Consider the following 15492-nt stretch of genomic DNA (forward strand, 5'->3'; position numbering starts at 1 on the left):
GACCTGCCCGGCTCCCGGTAGGTAAGGTCATTGTGCACAGTTGGGCTCTGTTTTCAGTTGTATGTGACTGTACAAACTGGAAACCCTGCTCCAGCTATTTCTGTTGCCCTCCCCGTCCCCTGTCCTGGTGCTAATTGGAAAAAGTGCAACTCACAGCCCTCTTTAACAGTAGGCTGGAGCTTTAGTCTTGCAATTTGCCTAAGTACTGGAGAGTATAAAGTACAGATCATCAGGTGGTTCCTTTTATAAAGGGAAATGTACTAATTGTGGAAGGTCATCTCAATTGATTTGGCTAATCATATTTGCATTTGCCCCCAGCTGACGTCTGAAAGACGGTGACCCAATGCTCCCCTCCCCCAACCCCATCATAATACATTCATATGTAGGAAGTTTGGCCTTCTGTCCATCTTCAAAATAGAGATGAATTGGGGTGCCTCTCTGTATGGAGTATGGAGATGTGGTTCTCTGCTTGGAAGATTCCCACTACCACTTGGTTGAATTGTGCAGTAGGGACCCAAATAATGCCAGAGAACTTTTAAAAGGGTGTTCCTGGGACACCTACTGGGGTTGAATTTGTCTGTGTGGGTGGGGGCTGGTGGGGGAGTGGGGGAAATCTGCCTATAAAATTAATGTTTCAGTTTATTTTTCAGATTACATGCCTTTCTTTATTAAAGAGATGCTGGCACAGCTCCTAAAATAAGCTTTGTAGTACTGTACCTTTGAAGAGTGGTGGAGGATGCTAATGGATAACCTTCCGAAAGTTGTGACTTTTGGTACCCTTACTGTGGGCAGTGCTTACTAGTAAAATTGCTAAACATTGTTTAGCGAGTAATGTTGTTTAGGCTTCCACAACTGACTCTCTTCTATCAAACAGCAGTGTTTCAAGTGTTTGTGAGCTCCTCAAATTGACTTTCAAAAAAGTCTGTCTTTTGAGATGCTTGTGCTAAACGATAGCTCTTAGCTAATTTTGAGTATAAATACTTTAAACTGGTGTAGCTTCCTGAAAGGGGGTGATCTGAAATTTACAGGGGTGGGAGAGGGAAAGGGAGAGAGAGGTTCTAGTCCACTGACCGGGCGTGGGGGAGGAGACTCAAATCTGTTAATGTGCATTTTTTCCAGAACTTTTCTCAATTACCTTTTCCCCTTGCCCCGATCTCCCCCATTTAACACTTGGAAGGAAAAATAATTTTATTTTTCCTGGCCTCATTTCCCAAAGTGGTTAGACCAGGGGGGACATTGTTTTGGATTGGGTTTTTGAGAGGAACACCAGTGGTACTTCATTCAGTGCAATTGAATTCCCTAATCCCATTTTACCAGACCCCCTCCAAGAGATCCTAAGCAAGCTTAAACTGTTTTTATACACCGTCCACCGAAACCGTAATCATCTTTGCTCAGATGGGGAAGCATCCTTTTTAAAACTTCTCCCAAAAGGAACAGAGAATCCACAGTTGTGTAGGTGCATGATGCTACCAAACACAAACTGATGACAATTTACCAAAAAAAAGGAGAAAGAAAACTGTAAAAAGTTTCGTCTGTGAGATTTTCAAGAGGCTATTTAGATCTTGGCTTTTCCTTGGCAACCACCCGATCGTGGTAGAATATTTTTTCTGGTGTTCGTGAGCCTGCGATTATGCACTTGAAAAGTAGTGGCCCGCTCCATAACTGCATTTAGCCAGCCTTTCTGCAGTGCGTAACTGTGAGGAACGTAGTACCGCAAATGGCAATGGACGTTAGGACCCGGATGTAATATTCCTGCTTGCTCCAAGATTCTCATTGCCGACTGCATCCAGGTAGGTAACAAGCGATCTACTCTCAATTGGTGACTTGCTATGTACTTTTATCCTTTGGGCATTCTGACATCACACTTCTGACGTTGAAATTACAGTGCAGCACTCCGAAACTGGTGCGGTGAAGCTTAGCTTGCCTCTCAAGCCTGCGTGGGTTCTGGGTTAGAGCTTGTAACTTGCAATTCTCAGACCAACTGCCAACCTGATTCCCTTGTACGTCTGACTTCAGTCTTTGTGACTTCCTTTAGTTGCATCGCAACTCTGAAGAGAAAACTGAACAACTTCAGTTTTTGTGGGGAAGAGGGAGCGTAATTTGAGAGATTCATTACCAGCATCAGGTGCTCACTGCACCCGGATGCTAATTTTCAGTTCGGGCTAGCTTTAGGAAGCAGTGAGCTGATCCACCCACTGATCAGCTCCGGGTAGAAATTTCGGTGGACCACCTTGGTGTGATGGTTTCTCTAGGATGAGCGAAATGAAGCTGTATAGTTCACTGTAATGTGCGGTTTTTTTATTTGTTTGTTTACAGTGGGCTCCATGGGCATAGCACTCTTCCGTCATGACTTGTGCTCAAATGAGAATCTGCTAACTTGAAGAGCATTCAGGTTTTGTGAATTACCCAAATGTGTCTCTCTACCCTATGGGGTTGAGGGCGGGGGAGGTGATGGTGTGGCCTGCTCAATTGCATACATGCCGGGAAGCGTGGCTTCCTAGCTTGTAAAACCTCGGCGCACTCTGTAGAGTGAATGCGAATATTCTTCAGAGTGGCACTTGGAATTCGGTTCATGTAGTGGCAGGAACGTGATGGTTCTAAACTCTTATATGACTGGAAGCATACCTTACATAGCCTATTGTTTAGGAAGTTTGGACTCAAAAAGCTTTTGTATCAGCTGTGTTCTGTTGCTCCAGAACTCCACTGTCTGAAGTCGTGACTTCAGTCTCCCGACTAATGCATAAGAAACAGGTTTCATGTGTAAGTAAGGTTTCCTGCTTTGCAGCGGCAAAGTCATGCCGACTTTGCTCGCTTACTGGTGAACATTTGGTTGACTCTTCCACTGTATTGTCTAGGATAATGGCCTGCTCCCAGGCGAACAGTTTTCAAGCCGGGGCAGACTGATGTTCTGTCTAGTTCTTCCAGTAAAGTAATTTCTGCACTTCTGGTACCTTTAATGAATGGCTTAGTTCACTTGAGTAAATGACATAATGTAGCTTGTACTCTCTGCTCAATAAGTGACAGTGATGTCACTAAAAATCTGACTCTGAACCACTGACCAGAGTCATCCTGTGAATAAAGTTAATTAAATCGGTGGCCAGATGTCTGCTACCGTATTTCAGCACTTGGACTTTTAGAAGTGTGAGCTCAGGGTTTTTTTGTTTTTGATTTTGGTCTTGTTTTTGGATTGTTTTTTTTTTCTTTTTGGGGGGAGGGGGTCAGGTATGCTCAAAGAGCATACATCTGACCCCAAAAGACAAATTTAAGGAGCACCTTGGAGGGGCATGTATGGTCACTTGGCTTTGTTCTGTGTACAAGCTGATCAGGTTTATTTCAGAACAAGCAACTTGGGGGTCTTGTAAACTAGCTTTCACTTGCCTGCAGCTGCGAATCGTGAGTCTTAGTACAGTAGTTATTTTTTGAAAGCAAAGGAGGTCTGCTCTTCACATGTTGGAAATGAATGGGTTTCAGTAACGGATTACTGAAGTGCTTGCATTGTGTTTCATAATCTTGGTTTATTTTTAACGTTGAAATCATGCTTTTTAAAATTTAAAGTATCAGAAACTCAGAGGTGTGATGCCAGAATGCATTCGCGTACTTAGGCCCTCAGATCAGATACTGGTGCTGTCTGAAAAGATGAACTGTAACTGTGCCATTACTTGTACTCCAAACCAACGAAGTATGCCTCATGGTTGCAGTCCCTCAACAGTTAAAAAGATGCGACTAGTTTGTTTTGGGTTCTTCTGGACTTCAGCCTTGACAGAGGTTTGCATGTCTCCTGTTTGTTAATCATTGCTAGCTGCAGTGACATGGGTTTTTCAAGACCTGTTGGTTACTTTTCCCTAAATGCCACCCAAAAGACTGAGAGCCTGCTTGTGACACATGATGGTGTTCTCTGGGCATCTTTTGTCTGGGTCTCAACTGGTGGGTTTGTTCCATCAGCTAGTGCCTTTCTCAGCAGTGCCCTTCTAGTGACAAATGGGCAGATTGGCTACTCATTTATGTCATTGCTGCTAGGTAATGATTGGCAATTTAAAGACCTGACTGTGAACGTCCCTCCCTTCCCCTAACCCTCCCCCCCCAAAAAAAAACACACATCCTTATGTATAAACCATCACTTTGAACACCAGTGCTGACCTGTTTGGAGGTGAAAGGACTGAGGACAATCTGGAGAGGGGAAGGCTGCACGAAGATATAGTATCCCTTATAGATGGTACGTGTGCAACAGGGAACATTTTATGGTTGTACAGCAACTGGGAGTTGAGGCAGATCTGGAGGAGCTGGGTTTAAGGCTGAACTTGGGCTTGTGCACCCCGGGCCTACCAGTAGTGTTGTGGAGAGGGGATACCTTCCTGACAAGAAAGTCGGGTCTGCAAGTAGCTGCTATTCTGGCATGGTTTATTTACCCTTCCAGTATAAAATTCTAATGAGGACAAGGAAGGGAGAGTAGGCATGACTGTGCAGGAGGAAGAGGCAACAGCTGCTGTGCTGTGGACTTCTTTAGAATGGGGGTGAGGCTCTGGGCAGTAGACCTGTTGGGGCTTGGCCTTGGAAGAAGACCATCTGGGATTGGGAGGTGGGAAGATGCTTTGGTTGGAAAGCAGAAGCCAAGAGTTGCCAAAGCCAAGCTTTTGTGGTAGGGTAAATGTTGTCACCTACCCTCACATAAGGGATAGTATAATCTGGGCTGCAATCAAACTTCAATGTGCTCAGACTGGTGAAGCTCGCAGCTAAGGCTTTGGTATTTAAAACGTAGGTGCAGGTCTTCCAATTTAAATCACCTGACTACTTTCATGTCTTTCATAGGAATTTATTTAAACTAGATTCCTTCTGCCCCCCACCCCCGTAAGTTTCTTCCTCCTATTTCCCTATGCTGTAATTCTCCCCTGATTTATTAATGTGTGTTTTTTGAATTTTACCCTTTAAACATAAAGTGATTAGCGCTTTTTCAGAACTCTGTTGCACCCATGTCTTTTATAATAACTTTCCCTTGTTATCCTTTAGGTAAGGATGATTGGTGTTGGCTGAAGTCAAAGTGCTCATCCATTTGAGGTAAATTTATTTGGCTTATGTGAACCTGCAGAGCTCCTTATGTCTTTTAGTCAGCCAGTGGCTATTTGATCTTTTTGATTCTTGGCCCGTGGCCAAACCGAGTAAGCCTCAGCAAAACTCAGTTCTCACCCCTGCATTTGTAGCGGATTAACAAGATCCTTTGACCTAAAAGGAAGTTTAAAGTTAGGATGGAAGCTTTTATGTTCTCAGGATCTGGGGAGGCTGCACCTAGGGTTGGGATATTGCAGCATTTTGTAAGTATCCAAAAATAATGCATCTGTTCGTTCCTCTTTTTCTCCTTACCCCCAGTTATGTAGCCCTTCGGCATGAGCACACCCAGGATGTGAACATGTGGTGGCCCAGCCTACAAAGCAAGTAGGTAAGTAAATGTTATTTTTTGCTTTATATTCCATTACTGTAACTTGCAGATTTTGAAAGCATCAGGGTTTCATAAAAATCCTTAAAGCAGTCCATCTGTCTTAAGATTGACATCTACTCTACTGATTTCTGCCTAATAGGAGCTTTCCAACACATGTACTACTATCTGGTAGAATGCCAATATTACTTGAACATCTTTATCTGGTCCAAGGCCAGCCCAGGTAGTGAGGGCTTAGTAAATTGACCCATGAGGTCCAGTCCTTTCAATGGAGGTAATGTTTAGTACTTGCCATAATAGGATCTCTTTAAATTCCACAGAATCAAGTGAACAGTGTTTTGGAGGTCCACGGAACCAGTCGGGATGAACCAGAAGTGATGAGCATCCAGCTTATTTTTAATAAAAGATAAATTTCTGAATCTATTAATGGTGCCCTTTATTGAAGCAACCATAGGGATTACTTCTTACAGTCCGCCGTATACAACAGACCATCATTCTCCCCACCTTCAAAACCTAGAAATGTGATTTTTAATAATCGCATCTCATCCCTCACTTTCCTTACTCCATCTCCCTTTTGTGGCCACCCTGGCATTTGGATTTTTGTGCCTTTTAAGCATTTGCTATTCCTCCTACCCTCAGCCCCCATGGTATTTGTGTACATATTTATAGATTATTACCTTAATGCTTTGTCTCCTAGACTAAGCTACTTGTAAGCTGGGAACAGGTCTGCGAATTCCTGTATTGTACTCTCCCAAGTGCTTAGTTAAGTGCTGTACACACACAGTAAGTGCTCAGTAAGTAGTCAATTGAGGCAAAGATCTGCTTTACTCCTGGGGAATTGACGCTGGGGCTCCTCTTATTAAGAGTTGTCTAATGTTGTGTTTGAAACTCTCCAATTCTCATATTACATGTTTTAGCATGTGGACTTAGCATGGTAACTGGACTCCGTTTTGCACATCCCTTATGTAATACTGAAGAAGGCCTAGGAACTGAAGCATACCCATGTCCAGGAGAGACAGCAGTTTACTTGGGATTGAGATGGCCATTCCAAAGAGTGAGATACCTCATCTAGCCTCAGGCTCTGGTCCCCACAAATGCATTTTGAAGAAACCCACCCTGTTAGAATTGGGAGTAAAGCCAGTGGCCACTCAGAGTTTAACAGGCTACTTCTCCAAGAATTCCACTTGCATTAGGACAGTGGCTGAGACAGATTTCCCCCGGATAATCAGAATTTCCTGGGTTGGCCAGCCACACTGAGTGAAGCTGCATTCTGAGAACAAGTCCTTGATGACCAGGTGAGCCTATCCTTTGACCTTTAGCCCCTTTCTCCGCATAGTTTTCCCCCACTTATATTCATGTACCAGCATTTGTTGATACTTGTTCTTGGGGAATTTGATTTAAAGTTGATGAAACCCTTTTCATTTTGAGCATGGAGGTGATTTTAAGAGGGACGAGGACTGGAAAACTATAGGCTTGAATGAGAAAATAGCCTCTGCTTACAGTTTTTTAACACTGATTAGAAACTAAGGTCTTTATTAATATTTAGTACCTAGTGCTCACTGTGCCAGGCAGTGTACTAAGTGCTGGGTAGATACAAGGTAATCAGGTTGGACATATTTCTCATTGCACTTGGGGATCAAAGTCTTAATCTCCATTTTAGAGCCATAGAAAAATGAGGTAACTAGCCCAAGGTCACCAGGCTAGTGTTCTATCCACTAGGCTATATTGCTTTTCAGAGACCTGGGATCCACAAGTCCAGGAGTTCAGTTCTGAAAACTTAGAGGCAATCACCCCTTGATGCCTCTAATGTAAGCCTCCACCTTTCAAATGCACTGGAGTTTGTTTCTGTACTTACTGGGATTCGTTGAGTGGCAGGGCCCTTTCTAGCACTGACCATCTCCTTAGTACAGAGCTAAGTGCTAAGTATAGTGTTGTATACATAGTAAGTGCTCAATAAATACTGGTAATTGAGCTCTCCAGCAGATTGGTTTCTGAGTCAAACTGACTGGAAAAAGTACCGTGTGATCACAGATTTTGGAGTCTTCCCAACAATATATAAAAGAGTTGCAGACCAACGGAGGCAGATAGTGGGGAGGTTGCTGAGGATACAATGTTGGAATCTCACTGTAAAGTGTCTGGTTTCAGAGGCTTGTGCAAAAGATTTGATCATAGGGCTAGTGCCTTGGAAAGTGCTGTTTACAATGCTCCTCCCTGCCAGTGGTTTGTCCACTGGGGAGTGAGCACCATAAATGAGTGGGCCCATTGTTGGGTAGGGACCGTTTCTATATGTTGCCAACTTGTACTTCCCAAGCACATAGTACAGTGCTTTGCACTGTATTGAGTAAATGCTCAATAAATACAATTGAATGAATGAGTGGGCAAGTGGTACCCAACAAATTCGAAAAATACACATTAGGATTTTACACTCTCAGGATGAGGTCAAGATCCATACTCCCTCAACCTATTTGATTTTCCTTTAGCAGCTAAAGACTTTTCCTGCTATTGGTAGTGTGAGATCAGAGGGCTATTGAGTCCAGTGTTACTTTCACCTGATAATGTTCTTCCCGCTGGCCAATTGACCTTAGGTGGGATATCGGTGGTGTGATCGAGGTGTGGCCCAAAGCTGGGAAAGGAAATAAAACCCCCAAAACTAGTGATGTACTGAGGCCTTATCTATGTGACTTCCTTTTCCAAATGAGCTCTTCAGCAATTTCCCTCCCTTACCCAGGTGTTTAACTCACTTCTAAGCAGCAAGGGGGTGAGTTTTCAGAGGTATTTTTTTTTCTACTTACTCTGGAGGGAACTATCAAGTGGGGCTCGTCCAGAAGGAAAAAAAAACAAGGGACCTAGATTATTTTCCAATGGGATGTTAGTCCCCTTAAACCTAGCTGAGTTGGCTGTGGCTGTCAGTCTTGAGCTTTGCAAAGGATGCTGCTTGGGCTGCTTTTCTTCCATACCAGCTCTTATTTTTTTAGTCACCTTATGCATCATTCCCCCCAACCCCATCCCCACACACATATACCTCCTCCAGGAAACTGCCCCTAACCTCACTGATGTTTATTTGCTGGCACAATGTATTTCTATCATCCCTCTTCAGTTGTCTTGTGGCTACATAGTCCTGTTTCATGTTGACTGATTTTGTGATCTCCCCTCAGATCTTGAGGTCTCTGGGCAGAGTTGCTCTATGTTCTGTAATACATACCTCAAGTGGGTAGTACAGTGTCAGATGTTTTGGGAACTGGTTGACTGACCCTAGTTTGTTGACTTCAGCAGATGCCCAGCTCCCTTGAAGAAGGACAAACACCGTCTGCTCTGGAACCTCTCAAAGAATGGAGAATCCCCCATTGTCCAATGTCCTCCAAGGCCCAGCCAGGCCCACAGCATTCCCAGTGGCATTCCCAAAAGCCACCTCTACTTACATTTTGCCTGGCCTATCCAACCGGGAGCTAGACCTTCCTGCCAAAAGCCAAGATCTGACTGCAGGAATCTAGGAGAAGGGGCAAGAATCCCTAGGAGCTCAGGGCTGGAGTCAGGATCCGGCCTCTTGATCCTTGGAGTCTCCTGCCAGAACAGGAAGACTAAGAATGAGCTTCATGTCTATGTCCCTACAGTCGGCAGTCCAGATTCGGAGTCGGTCGGTGAAGACTTCATGGAAGATGGCGAAGAGCCGAGCTTGCCAAGAATACTTAAGAGCTGTTCCTCAAGGTTGGGAGCCTGTCGTAGATAAGGCTATGGGAAATGTGATTTGGGATAGGTCGCAACAAAAGTCTGCCTAGTGTGTTGAATCTAAGGGTCCATAGTATGTAGTAGATACTTGACCCCCATGTTCTGGAATGTCTACCAACTATGTTATAGTGTCCTTTCCCAAGCACTTAGTGTGATGCACTGAGCACAGTAAGTGCTCAGTAAATACCACCGATGTTAAAGAGACTTTATCGTGCCCAAGCTGCTCAATGTTGTAGAGTTAACAAGACAACCAGAGAGCAACTTGCTGTCTGCTGATAATACTATTGAACCTTTTTGCGATTGAGCTAGTGAATAGAATTACTCCCCAGGCCCATGTTCTTTCCACTAAGCCAAGCTGCTTCCATGTTTCCCTCTGTTCTTCCTTCTCCTCCAACAGATGATTAGTACCACTGTAGCTGGGGGTTTTTGCTTCTGGGCAGAAACCCACATCAGTCTGCTAGGACCACAGCTAGGCCTAAGAGATGTCATCAGAATGAGCATAGGCTTGGGAGTGAGGAACCCTGGGTCCTGGTCGTCATCATCAATCGTATTTATTGAGCGCTTACTGTGTGCAGAGCACTGTACTAAGCGCTTGGGAAGTACAAGTTGGCAACATATAGAGACAGTCCCTACCCAATAGTGGGCTCACAGTCTAAGTGGTCACCACTCTGAGAAGCGGCGTGACCTAATGGAAAGAGATTGGACCCGGGAGCCAGAGGACCTGGGTTTCTAATCCCAGCTCTGCCACTTACCTGCTGTGTGATCTTAGGCAAGTCACTTAACTTCTCTGGGCCTTTGTTCCCTTGTGTGCAAAATGGGGATTCAACACCTGTTCTCCTTCCCCCTTGGACTGTGAGCCCCATGTGGGCCCTGCTTACCTTGTCTACCTCAGTGCTTAGTACAATGCTTGGCACAAAGTAAGCACTTAAATATAATAATAATAATTCTGATACTTATGTGCTTACTATGTGCCAAGCACTGTTCTAAGGGCTGGGGTAGATCCAAGTTAAATAGGTTGGACACAGTCCCTGTCCCACATGGGGCTCACAGTCTCAATCCCCATTTTCCAGACGAGGTGACTGAGGCCCAGAGAAGTGAAGTAACTTGCCCAAGTTCACACACCAGACAAGTGGCGGAGCCAGGATTAGAACCCATGACCTTCTGACTCCCAGGCCCATGCTTTATCCACTATGCCATGCTGCCTCCCTACTATAATAATCATCAAAGTTATTGTTATCAAGAATAATAATGACAACATTTCTGTCCCTGGCCTGCTGAGTGAACATGGGCAAGTTATTTAAGCTCTCTAGATTGTGATCCTCTCATCATCATCATCAATCGTATTTATTGAGCGCTTACTATGTGTGGAGCACTGTACTAAGCGCTTGGGAAGTTCATATTGGCAACACATAGAGACAGTCCCTACCCAACAGTGGGCTCACAGTCTAAAAGGGGGAGACAGAGAACAAAACCAAACATACCAACAAAATAAAATAAATAGGATAGATATGTACAAGTAAAATAAATAGAGTAATAAATATGTACAACCATAATAAATATGTACAACCATAAAGGACAAGGTCCAGTTCCCACCTGTAAACTCCTTCCCAGCTCTTAGTACAATTCTCTGCGCACAGTAAGCATTTAATAAATACTATTACTACTCTACCCTCTATGCCTCCGTTTTTTGGGTTGCAAAATGGGGATGATTCCTGCATGTACCCAACATGTGTTGTCGCATGAACGTTTTGGGCAGGGAACATGTTTGTCAACTCTGCTGTACAGTACTCATCTAAAGTGCTTAGTATACTGTTCTGCACGTAGCACTAGAAAGATAGTGATTAATTGAAATGAGGTCACTGATGTGATTATGCTACAGAAAAATAATAACACCGTACAAGTTCAAGGAGGGAGTCTCCCATTTCACAGGGATGACTTCATATCCAGAGCTTCGAGCATAATACAGCTCTCCCTTTTCTCCTGGTCAAACAAGACCCTCCAGTGCACAGTGCTCTAGACAATAAGTGCTCAGTAAATTGATTGAAGAATGAGTGTTAGGCTGAGTAGAGGTTTCCCCAGACATTGGATTCCGATTGGGCAGGAGTCTGGAGTTTGTCAGGTCAGTGGAATTGAGAAAGAGGGCCTGGATAATTGAGAGTTGGCTGTATTCCCTACAGAAACAGGATGTGGTGAAACACAGCAACAGGGACAATCTAGCCTAGACAAACTTAGAATGGTCACTGTTTTCACCTCAGATAATGCTGAGAACTTTGTCACCTGCATAGCCAGGATCTCTGCATTCCATCTGGAATCACTAATTTGGCACAACAGCAAGTGGAGAGTGCTCTGGAAATGCCCCATCATAATAAATCACCTGCTGTGTGTTTCTTCCTCCAGAGGCTGTAATCTTCGCTTTGAAACCCAAGAGGAATTGAGCCTGCATTCCAAATGTTTTATTTCTTGGTTTCAGAAGAAAATAAGAGAAAGCCAAGGGGGTTGAATTGTTCCATTTTCATTCATATTTCTATTTGGTAGTCAGCAGCTGTAATAACCCCAAGTACACTTCCAAATGGCTTTCAGCTGACCTGTTTCACAGTGCGTTGTTCAGTGTACTGAGGTGGGAGAAAGGGTTGAAAAGAAGCAGGGTTTCAGTGGAAATGAATGGGTGTCCTCTTCCCATTTGTTGGATTTAAGAGGCAAAGGTTTACAGAACTTTGGAACAACAAGGGTGTGAGGCTCAGTAAGTATGGGCAAACACTGATAAAAATATAAAAAGAGGAAGAGTGTAGGAGTGGTTTGGGTCTTTAACTACAAGGAAGTAATTTCCTCATAGTCTCTAACTCCCCCATCTTGGCTGTGGTGCCTGCAGACTGGATTTGTATTTCAACTGATCAATAATTGTATTTACTGAGTACTTATTCTGAGCAGAGCATTGTTCTAGAGACTTGGGAGAGAAAAATAGCATTAGTAGACACCATCCCTGCCTTCAAGGATCTTACAATCTGCTACTCTGTAGACACCCAACAGACACAGCCTGGGTTCAGTGTGCAAATATCCAGATAGTTGAAAATCAAGGATATTTCTCCATCTCAACTATCCGGATATTTGAAGAGGGGAAGGACACCCTGTGTCAGAAATAGCCCCATGGTGAAAGTTACAAGGTGGCTTTGGGGTCTGAGTGATCAGGATTATTTGAAGATATAGACACAGCCACTGATCCCAGGGTGGAGAACGGATGTCCTAAAGTGAAGAAGCAGTAGTGTGGCCTAGTGGAGAAGAGTACTGGCTTGGGAGTCAGGAGGACCTGGGTTCTAACCCCAACTCTGCCAATTGCTTGTCGTGTAACTTTGGACAAATCACTTAACTTCTCTGTACCTCAATTTCCTCAACTGTAAAATGGGGCTACCTGTTCTCCCTCATAGTATGTGAGCCCCATGTGTGACAGGAACCACGTCTGACCAAATTAATTTGTACCTACCTCAGCAAGTAGAATGGTGTTTGATACACAGTAAATGCTTAATGAATACTATAAAAAAGTGCTCAGGCTGGAGTCTCGAAGGGGAAATACGAAGGTGGAGGCAGGGGCTTTCTGTAAGGGAAGGAGAGGAATATTTTGGAGTCCCCAGGTGAGGAAAGGCTGGGAGCAGGCCTCCGCTGCCACCTTTTAAACAATGACAAAGCCAGATGGGGATGTTTCTAAGAATTGAGAATTGGGATATTTTGGTTTGGGGTTGATATTGGATAGTGGGAAGGGAGAATTCTTCCTACCCCCACCCAGTTGAAGTGAGACAAAGATCTGAGTTTTCTATTCATTCTGAATTTAGCTTAATGTAGGGGTTTATCTGGGTAAATCACGCTGTTGATTCAGGCCATAAAAATGTGATAGCCCCAATTATCCAGATATTTCAGGTGAGAATGGCTGTTGACTGGTTTGAATTAGAGTTAATCTGTTATTGTAAACTTAGTCTAAATTAGATGCACTTTTTGCCTTAAATCGAGATGGGGGTTGAAGAGAAGTGATTTAGTGGATAGAGCAAAGGACTAGGAGTCAGAAGAACCTGGGTTCTTAATCCCTGCTCTGCAACTTGCCTGCTGTGTGAACTTGGGCAAATCACTTCCCTTCTTGGTGCCTAAGGTATTTCATCTGTAAGACTATGAGCCCCATGTTGGACATGAACTGTGTCCAACCTGATAAGCTTGTATCTACCCCAGAGCTTAATACAGTGCCTGACAAATAGTAAGCATTTGACAAATACCATAAAAAAAAGAGGTGCATGAATACCTGGATCTTGATCCTATTTGCCTTTGACAGTTATTGTGAACATCTGGACTAGGGCCCCTTGGTTCGTACTCATTCATTCAATCGTATTTATTAATTCAATTATATTTTTCTTTCATTCATTCAATTGTACTTATTAAGCACTTGGGAGAGTACAATACAACAATAAACAGATACACTGCCTGTCCAGTACGAACTTACAGTCTAGAAGGGGAGACAGACATTAGACAGACATATAGAGGTTGTCTATATGTTGCCAACTTGGACTTCCCAAGCGCTTAGTACAGTGCTCTGCACACAGTAAGCGCTCAATAAATACGATTGAATGAATATAGAGACGGTCCCTACCCAACAGCGGGCTCACAGTCTAGAAGGGGGAGACAGACAACAAAACAAAACATATTAACAAAATAAAATAAATAGAATAGTAAATATGTACAAAGATGCCCTCTGAGCATAAATCGAGAAAAATCCAACAACCTCTCGGAAGGAGTTTTTAATCATTTCAAACCAGGTACTTAAAGACCCCAAGGAAAAAAGCCAAAGGAGGAACAGGACATTAAACTCCTGTGAACTCATGGGATTTGAACCCATGACATCTGACTCCAAAGCCCATGCTCTTTCCACCGAGCCATCATCATAAGCGCTTAGTACACAGTCAGCGCTCAATAAATACGACTGAATGAATGAATGAGAAGCAGCGTGGCTCTGTGGAAAGAGCCCAGGCTTGGGAGCCAGATGTCATGGCTTCTTTTAGACTGTGAACCCACTGTTGGGTAGGGACTGTCTCTGTTGCCAACTTGTACTTACCAAGTGCTTAGTACAGTGCTCTGCACACAGTAAGCACTCAATAAATATGATTGATTGAGTCAGAGATCATGGGTTCGTATCCCAGCTCCACCACCTGTCTGCTGTGTGACTTTGGGCAAGTCACTTCACTTCTCTGTGCCTCAGTTCCCTCATCTGTGAAATGGGGATGAAGACTGTGAGCCCCCCGAGGGACAACCTGATCACCTTGTGTCCCCCCAGCGCTTAGAACAGTGCTTTGCACATAGTAAGCGCTTAGCAAATACCATCATTATTATTATTATGAATGAATTGAACCCCTTCCTTCCTCTCCCTCTTGCCCCCCTCTCCATCCCCCCATCTTACCTCCTTCCCTTCCCCACAGCACCTGTATATATGTATATATGTCTGTACATATTTATTACTCTATTTATTTTACTTGTACATATCTATTCTATTTTGTTAATATGTTTGGTTTTGTTCTCTGTCTCCCTCTTCTAGACTGTGAGCCCACTGTTGGGTAGGGACTGTCCCTATATGTTGCCGACTTGTACTTCCCAAGCGCTTAGTACAGTGCTCTGCACACAGTAAGCGCTCAATAAATACGATTGCTTGATTGATTGATTGGTTGTCTCCCCTTCTAGACTGTGAGTCCACTGTTGGGTAGGGACTGTCTCTATATGTTGCCGACTTGTACTTCCCAAGCGCTTAGTACAGTGCTCTGCACACAGTAAGCTCTCAATAAATACGATTGCTTGCTTGATTGATTGGTTGTCTCCCCTTCTAGACTGTGAGCCCACTGTTGGGTAGGGACTGTCTCTATATGCTGCCGACTTGTACTTCCCAAGCGCTTAGTACAGTGCTCTGCACACAGTAAGCGCTCAATAAATACGATTGATTGATTGATTGATTGATTCCCCCTTCTAGACTGTGAGCCCACTGTTGGGTAGGGACTGTCTCTATCTGTTGCCAACTTGTACTTCCCAAGCGCTTAGTACAGTGCTCTGCACACAGTAAGCGCTCAATAAATACGATTGCTTGATTGATTGGTTGTCTCCCCCTTCTAGACTGTGAGCCCACTGTTGGGTAGGGACTGTCACTATATGCTGCCGACTTGTACTTCCCAAGCGCTTAGTACAGTGCTCTGCACACAGTAAGCGCTCAATAAATACGATTGCTTGATTGATTGATTGGTTGTCTCCCCTTCTAGACTGTGAGTCCACTGTTGGGTAGGGACTGTCTCTATATGTTGCCGACTTGTACTTCCCAAGCG

The 15492-nt window shown here is 44.0% G+C and overlaps 1 long non-coding RNA gene across 1 annotated transcript; it reads left to right on the forward strand.

The window, feature by feature from the left end:
- Positions 1 to 619: 619 nt before the first annotated feature.
- On the forward strand, positions 620 to 5851 carry LOC119938154. Its single transcript, XR_005454356.1, has 3 exons — positions 620 to 5052; positions 5362 to 5431; positions 5749 to 5851. It is a non-coding gene; the product is annotated as an uncharacterized LOC119938154 (long non-coding RNA).
- The last annotated feature ends 9641 nt before the right edge of the window (positions 5852 to 15492 follow it).

This window comes from Tachyglossus aculeatus, chromosome 16 (genome assembly GCF_015852505.1).
Source record: "Tachyglossus aculeatus isolate mTacAcu1 chromosome 16, mTacAcu1.pri, whole genome shotgun sequence".
Taxonomy (NCBI): Eukaryota; Metazoa; Chordata; class Mammalia; order Monotremata; family Tachyglossidae; genus Tachyglossus; species Tachyglossus aculeatus.